General features: G+C 34.5%; 1 protein-coding gene and 1 long non-coding RNA gene across 5 annotated transcripts in view; one reads left to right on the forward strand and one right to left on the reverse strand.

The window, feature by feature from the left end:
• LOC145290459 (uncharacterized) overlaps positions 1–6,712 on the reverse strand; it is a 565,155-nt gene that overhangs the window by 553,404 nt on the left and 5,039 nt on the right. The gene's annotated exons all lie outside the window — the stretch shown is intronic.
• Positions 3,069–6,712, forward strand: part of LOC145290531 (uncharacterized) — an 87,001-nt gene continuing 83,357 nt past the window's right edge. Inside the window, exon 1 of the long non-coding RNA XR_013869321.1 lies at positions 3,069–3,303. This is a non-coding gene — a long non-coding RNA (uncharacterized LOC145290531). The remainder of the gene's footprint in view (positions 3,304–6,712) is intronic.

Consider the following 6,712-nt stretch of genomic DNA (forward strand, 5'->3'; position numbering starts at 1 on the left):
GATTCCGTACTAAATCCTCGATACCGATACAATTACTGATTCCGATTTTGTATACATCTCTAAATATTTAACTATAACATGGTTATGTTGTCCCGATTACCGTAAAAACACATCTGAAATTAGCATACATTTTCTCAAACGTAAAAAAAACACTTTTGGGTGGGGTGATCTGTAGATTTTAGTTTTATTGATAATTTTAAAATCAATAAATATTTATTTTATTATTACTACCAGCATTGGAAAAATTTTCTTAAACCAAAATCAAATAAAAATGGATAATTAAAGGAATCGTTTTGGCATCGGAATATAGGCACAATTTTTTCCGATTCCAATACTGATTCCGATACCCTAAAAAGTTCTGATTTTTCTGGTTCCTTATTCCGATTCCGATTAATCGTCCCAACATTTGTCTTTTTAACCCTCTTGTGTCGAATATCATCCTCCCTTTTTATAAGTCCTGAATATGACCTTAAACTATATCCGATGGTGAGGCTTCAGCTTCTGGGCTTTGGGGAGTGTGGAGCTACCCCTTAATTGCCATTGCTCCCAGGTCCACTCTGACCCGGAGTGGTAGTACCTGTTAGGGTCCCAACTGTGAGTTAAATAGAAACTGACTTGGAAAAAAAAAAAACAAATATACTCTAGTAAAAACTTTTTCTTCCGAATTACTGGATTCGGCATTAAATAACCTGAAAAGGGTTGATATGTCGTAAAACAACCAACCAACCAACCAAATCTTTTTATATTTCTGCAGTAGTCTGCCAACAAGCCAAAGTTTAATTTTTCACTATCGTGATGGAATGTATCACTTACATCACTAAGATCCCCCGCAAAATTTGCGAAAGACAATGTTGAAAAAAAATTTACCTAATTCGACGAAAAAAGAAAAGAAAAAGGATTTTCCATGCCTTTGTACATATAAAAATGACCACAAATACCCTGTACTTATTTTGGGGACGCTGCCGTGTTATTATTGCTCCTATGTTTAGTTTATTTAAGTAAATAAAAAGAAACTGCAATGTAGGCCATAACATTAAATCCTTTATTGGATCAACGGATATTAGGATTATTACGATCCTTTGTTGATCTGTAATGAATCAATGACCGATTAATTAAGAGTGTATTTTAATTTAGGGAAATAATTGACACACACATTATTTAAATAGTAAATGAACAAATAACATGACTCACGAAAAATCAATTAATTTTTCTATTTTTGATTCTATAACGATCATCCGGTAAACCGACTCAGGAGTCGTGACATTCAACAAGGAAAATGATCTTACATTTAGAACCAGAGATTAAGTATTAAGTAATAATAGTGTTAATTACTAGTTAAGTTATTCGACGGACCATCAAATAAATGAAAGCCTAAACTTGTTTGTACACATCCTTGACTAAAACGTACGATTGGTCTGAGTTTAATTTTTTTTTTTTTTTTTTTTTTACTAAGGGTGGGCACGGTCTTGCCTGGTCGTAAAATACGCTTAAATATACTTTAATTCATGCAGATTTCGTAAGTATTATTGCAGGGCCAATTCTCTGTTGAATATTATATATATATATATATATATATATATATATATATATATATATATATATATATATATATATATATATATATATAGTACTGATTAAAAAAAAATGACTTGAGTGCCATCAGCTAGAATCGAAAAAAAAAAAAAACGTTTAGCGTTCCAGCTGTGTTCCCTACCGTTTGGGCTATGAGCAGAGAAGAAAGATTTAAAATGAAACCACTTTAAGTTATGAATGAAGTTATGCATGCAAATATGTCGTCAAGTTGAAATGAACAGTTTGCATTTCACTTTGCCGACATGTTTTGTACGTGTTATTCATCCATCCAAAGATTTTATTCATTATAACCGTCTTTGGTGTATGATTACTACTTCCTATTCAGTGTTATGTGACCAGTAGTTTAAGAATTCATGGCTTGAATATTTTCACACAGGCAAACGCACACACACACACACAACTACTGTTTTATTCATATAGAATAATCATTTTTGAAATGAGTTTGACAGACTATGAAAACATGAAATCAGGAATTTTATAGCATTTTAAAGAAGCAATTGACAGATCTTCGTAAAATCCCATTGTTATATATATATATATATATATATATATATATATATATATATATATATATATATATATATATATATATATATATATATATATATGCGGGCACCGATTTACTGCACTAACAGATTGCTCCGTTATAATACAGCTCTTCAGTGTGGCTAGACTAGCACCCATTTCGACCCTGGGATTGAACATACAACCATCTAGTTGATAGTCGGCAGTTCTACCCTCTGGTCTAAATGATCGGTGCCCATAAACGGCATCATCAAATGTCTATTTTCATAAACATTTACCGGCCGTTTTTACAGTGCTTCAATGGTTTGTTTATTTCAAAGAACGCGCGCGCACACACACACACACACACACACACACACACACACACACACATATATATATATATATATATATATATATATATATATATATATATATATATATATATATATATACCATGTCTCCCACGTCCCTGAATAATTTGACCATTGAACTATTTTATCCAACTATTTCCTTTGAAACCTTCGTATTAAGTTGTCTATTTGTCTCTGTTGGTTATGCATGCTTCTTCCGGTTTTTGAATGTTTCTCTCTTACCGGATGCCAGACTTTCACTCGCTATCTCATACATTTCAACCGAAAGATCGTTTTAAGATTCTAACTGTCCCCTTAAATGCACTTGCTTCACGAGGTATATTTGCCAGAAAGATTTTGTAAATTTTTTTGATGAGTTCAATTGTCCCTTTGATTACTAGAATGAAAAAGATTTTCCTAAGATTTCAGTTTCTTTTCATCTCGTAAATAAGAAAAATTATCTTTTACTGTTCAGATCAGTTTAACACAGTATCATTAACTTTTGCTAAAGTTACTTCTTTCTCCTTTTTCTACCATATCATTATATCACGTTTTATAGTTCCGTTGTCTAGGCACGTGACTGTAGAAGATGATTTGTATTTAAAAAGAAATGTTGAAACAGTCGAATTGACGTCATAGGGATATTAGTTTATTTTGTTGAGCCATTCATACACTTTTATATTGTAGATTTTACAAAAAACTGAACACTAATCAACAAAAAGAAATAAATTAAATATAAAATCAGTCTTTTTTTTTATTGTGCTGAGCAAAACCTTTGAAACATTCATCTGATGATAAAAAAGGAAAATTCTATTTTTAATTGAATGTAAAAAAAATTAATTGATTTTTAGAGGTGGTCACTTTTTCAAAATATTTTGGATGATTTGTTCTTTCTTGTGTATGCTTGCAGGACTTGTTACTGCATTCGATATTTAACTTTTGAGAGATTGTTCAGTGGAAATACTTGTACACTCCATTGTGTTGCCTTGTATAGTAACCGTCCCCAACAGAACATTACAACTAGATTGAGGTGGCTCACACTCTCTACTTCCGCATGGCAGAACCTGCTCTTGTTTTCATTGCTGCGAATACTCATTTTCTTTTTTAAAGCATTGGACATCAAGCCTTAATCTTGAGCAGTCATTATTTCCTTCTTCTGATTATAGTGAAGCGATGCTCTTTTCAACCAATCTATAAAGTCTTCTTTATTTATACATCCCTGAGTCAATTCCGAAAAGGTTGGTTGATCCATCCGTTCAGTTTTTGCCAGAGAAGGTCTTGGTGAAGTTTTGGAAACTCTTCCTGTAGCATGATTGTTTTGTGTTTCTGCCTCATTTGTAAGATAGTCTTGTCCAAAATGTTTGGCCAGTTTCGTGATGGACGTAGTTCTGCAAGTTCCTATTTCGTGATGTTGATCACGATCATGCAGTTTGGATTCTGGGAGCTCATCAGATATTACCCGGTACTCACAACAGTGGAATGATGTTGCTGGTCAATATCTGAGAGACGCACATCTCCTGCTCCTCTGGACGCATACAGCCTAGATAGACACTACTTTCTGTATGTTATTCTGTATAGTGTCAACATATTTTTTTGTTAAAATGTGTTTTCCTAAATTGATTTTTTGTAAACCTTTTTTTCTTAAATTTGATTTCTATACTATTTTAAATCTACACACATATACACACACATATACACATACATATACACACACATATACACACACAGATATGTATACACCAGCTGTTGGCTGTGGTAGGAAGAATAACGCCACATGTAACAGTATTGTAAGAACTAAAGTACAATTAGGAGTATTTTTAAATGGTGATTTTTCCCCCGTTTTTCTCTATCAAAAATATAAATAAAACCTAGTTCATTACATTTCAAAACGTCTATTATGTTCCACAATTTCATAAAAAATATCTCCAGCATTTTTTTAATCCATGCACACGTTTATTTCCAAGAGAAAGCGTCCTACTCCTTTGAACTCTTTGAATAAAACATCATGACAGACATGTTTCTGAATCGTTGGAGCAAGAATTGATAATCCGTATTATTTAGACTATTTGGACTACTGTTGTTATCTTCAGTGGTGTTCTCACAACGTTTCGGCCGATTTAACTTCCGACCTACTTCAGACGTATCTTTTCGAACTCAGAAACCTTTCTGTTGAACTTCAAACGGAACTTTTTTTTTAATCCTCGCTCTCGCTCCGTCGGCTTTGACCGGGTAGAAATCTTAAAACGTTCACCTGGTTATAGTTGATGAAATGAGAGCATTCTACCCTCATAGATTAAACGCAGTCATGGCTAATGAAACAAGAACATGCTATCTTCGTGGATTAAGTGAGGGTTTCTGTTCTGAATTTCGTGCAGATTTCTAATTTTGACAAAATACACCTAAATAAGGTCGGAGGTTACATCGGCCGAAAGGTTGTAAGAATATCACTGAAGATGAAAACAGTAATACTAATAATTCAAATAATCCAAATCATAGCAGTCATTACATTCATTAAAAGACTCTGATGATCTTGGAGTTTTGAAAATCCTTCTTAATTCGTATTCAAATAATTTACACGTCATGCAAAGCAGAGATATCTGAATTGAGGAGGGGGGTAGTGCCACTTTTATGACCCTAAAAATATAGACAAATTATGACTAAAACATCCTCAGGTCCTGGATATGACCTAAACCTATATCCGATGGTGAGGCCCCACCTTGCGGGCCATTAGGGAGTGTGGAGCCACCCTTTAATTGCCATTGCTCCCAGGTCCACTCTGACCCGGAGTGGTAGTACCTGTTAGGGTTCCAACTATGGGTTGAATCGAATCTGACTTAAAAAAATATATATATACTCCATTAAAAATCGTTCCTCAAAATAACTAGATTCGGCATTAAATAACCAGAAAAAGGTTGATATGCCGTAAAACAAAAACAACCAACCAAAGCATCCTCAGTAACTGTCTAACACGCACGCATATGTTTTGCTTTTTGTACACATTTTTGATAAAAACGATAGTTTTAACCTGTATGTTTTATTGCCTACCCCATGGGAGGGGGAGGGGGTAGCTGCGCGTGTAATCAGGAAGCAATGGTTTGTGAAATCGCCAACCACGCCTCTCCTGAATCGACACTGCTTTATTCCAGTAACAAGGAGAAGTCCAGGAACACTGGAGACAATGCTGAGATAAGCGGGATCGATTTTTGGACTTTATCATTTTTTAGATTTATAAACGACCTGCCTGATAAAATCGTATCTGAGATGGGTATATTTGCTGACGTCACAATTTCTCTGTAATAGACATAAGGAACAAACGGATGTACACATATCCAAAGCAATGGCAGAATTCTTAGAAAACAACCCCCAATCCATAGTGGAACGGAGCCGTAAATGAATGCTAATATTTAATGCTACTAAAACTAAGTTTCTTTTCTTTTTAAATTACAAGAAGCCTTCTCAACCGTCGATAGCCATGACTAATAATAGAATATCTGAGAGTTCATCCTTCAAACTTCTTGGCTTAACATTTACAGGCAACCTGAATTGGAACAAATACATTGAGGATATTGTAAAGGCTGCTGCAAAGATGGTAAACTCCCTCTACCGTGCTAGAAAATTACTCACACATATTTCTACAAAGCCACTATTCGCCTATGTATGAAGTATTGTTATCACATCTGGACTGGTGGATCAACGACTAACCTCTCCTTTTTGGAAATGGTCCAAAAATGAGTCTCCAATCTGATAGATCCTGAACAATAAACCAAGCTCCAACTCCTGTTCCATCATCGAAATGTGACATCCCTGTGCCTGTTTTATAAGTATTTTAATGTACCCCCTCCCCAGATGTAAATACCCTTGACAAACCTATTTAGCAACAAAATTCCGCCTCTTCACTGTACAGGTCTCTAGATGCCGAAAGCCTTCTACTCTAATAGCTTCTTCCTTCGAACTGCTAGACTTTGAAATTCTCTCTGCTCTTCTTGCTTTCCTGATCGTACTGATATGCAAAAGTTTAAATTTAATGTAAACCGATATCTCGCTCATTCCCTTACATAGACACATAATCCGCAGTAAACATGGTCCCAAAATAGTAACCTCTTCCGTGCAAGTTGCAAAATGGCTTGTTTGGAGTGAACAAGAGTAAAAAAAAACAAAAAAAAAACGTAAAAATAATTTGTTTGGGAGTAATGTCACGGCCACCGAGATATAGAAGGCCTGTTAACGGAAAAATGTCTGCAGGCAATGTAGGTAAAATTTGT

Source organism: Euprymna scolopes, chromosome 2 (genome assembly GCF_053919585.1).
Source record: "Euprymna scolopes isolate OS-2025 chromosome 2, ASM5391958v1, whole genome shotgun sequence".
Lineage (NCBI taxonomy): Eukaryota > Metazoa > Mollusca > Cephalopoda > Sepiida > Sepiolidae > Euprymna > Euprymna scolopes.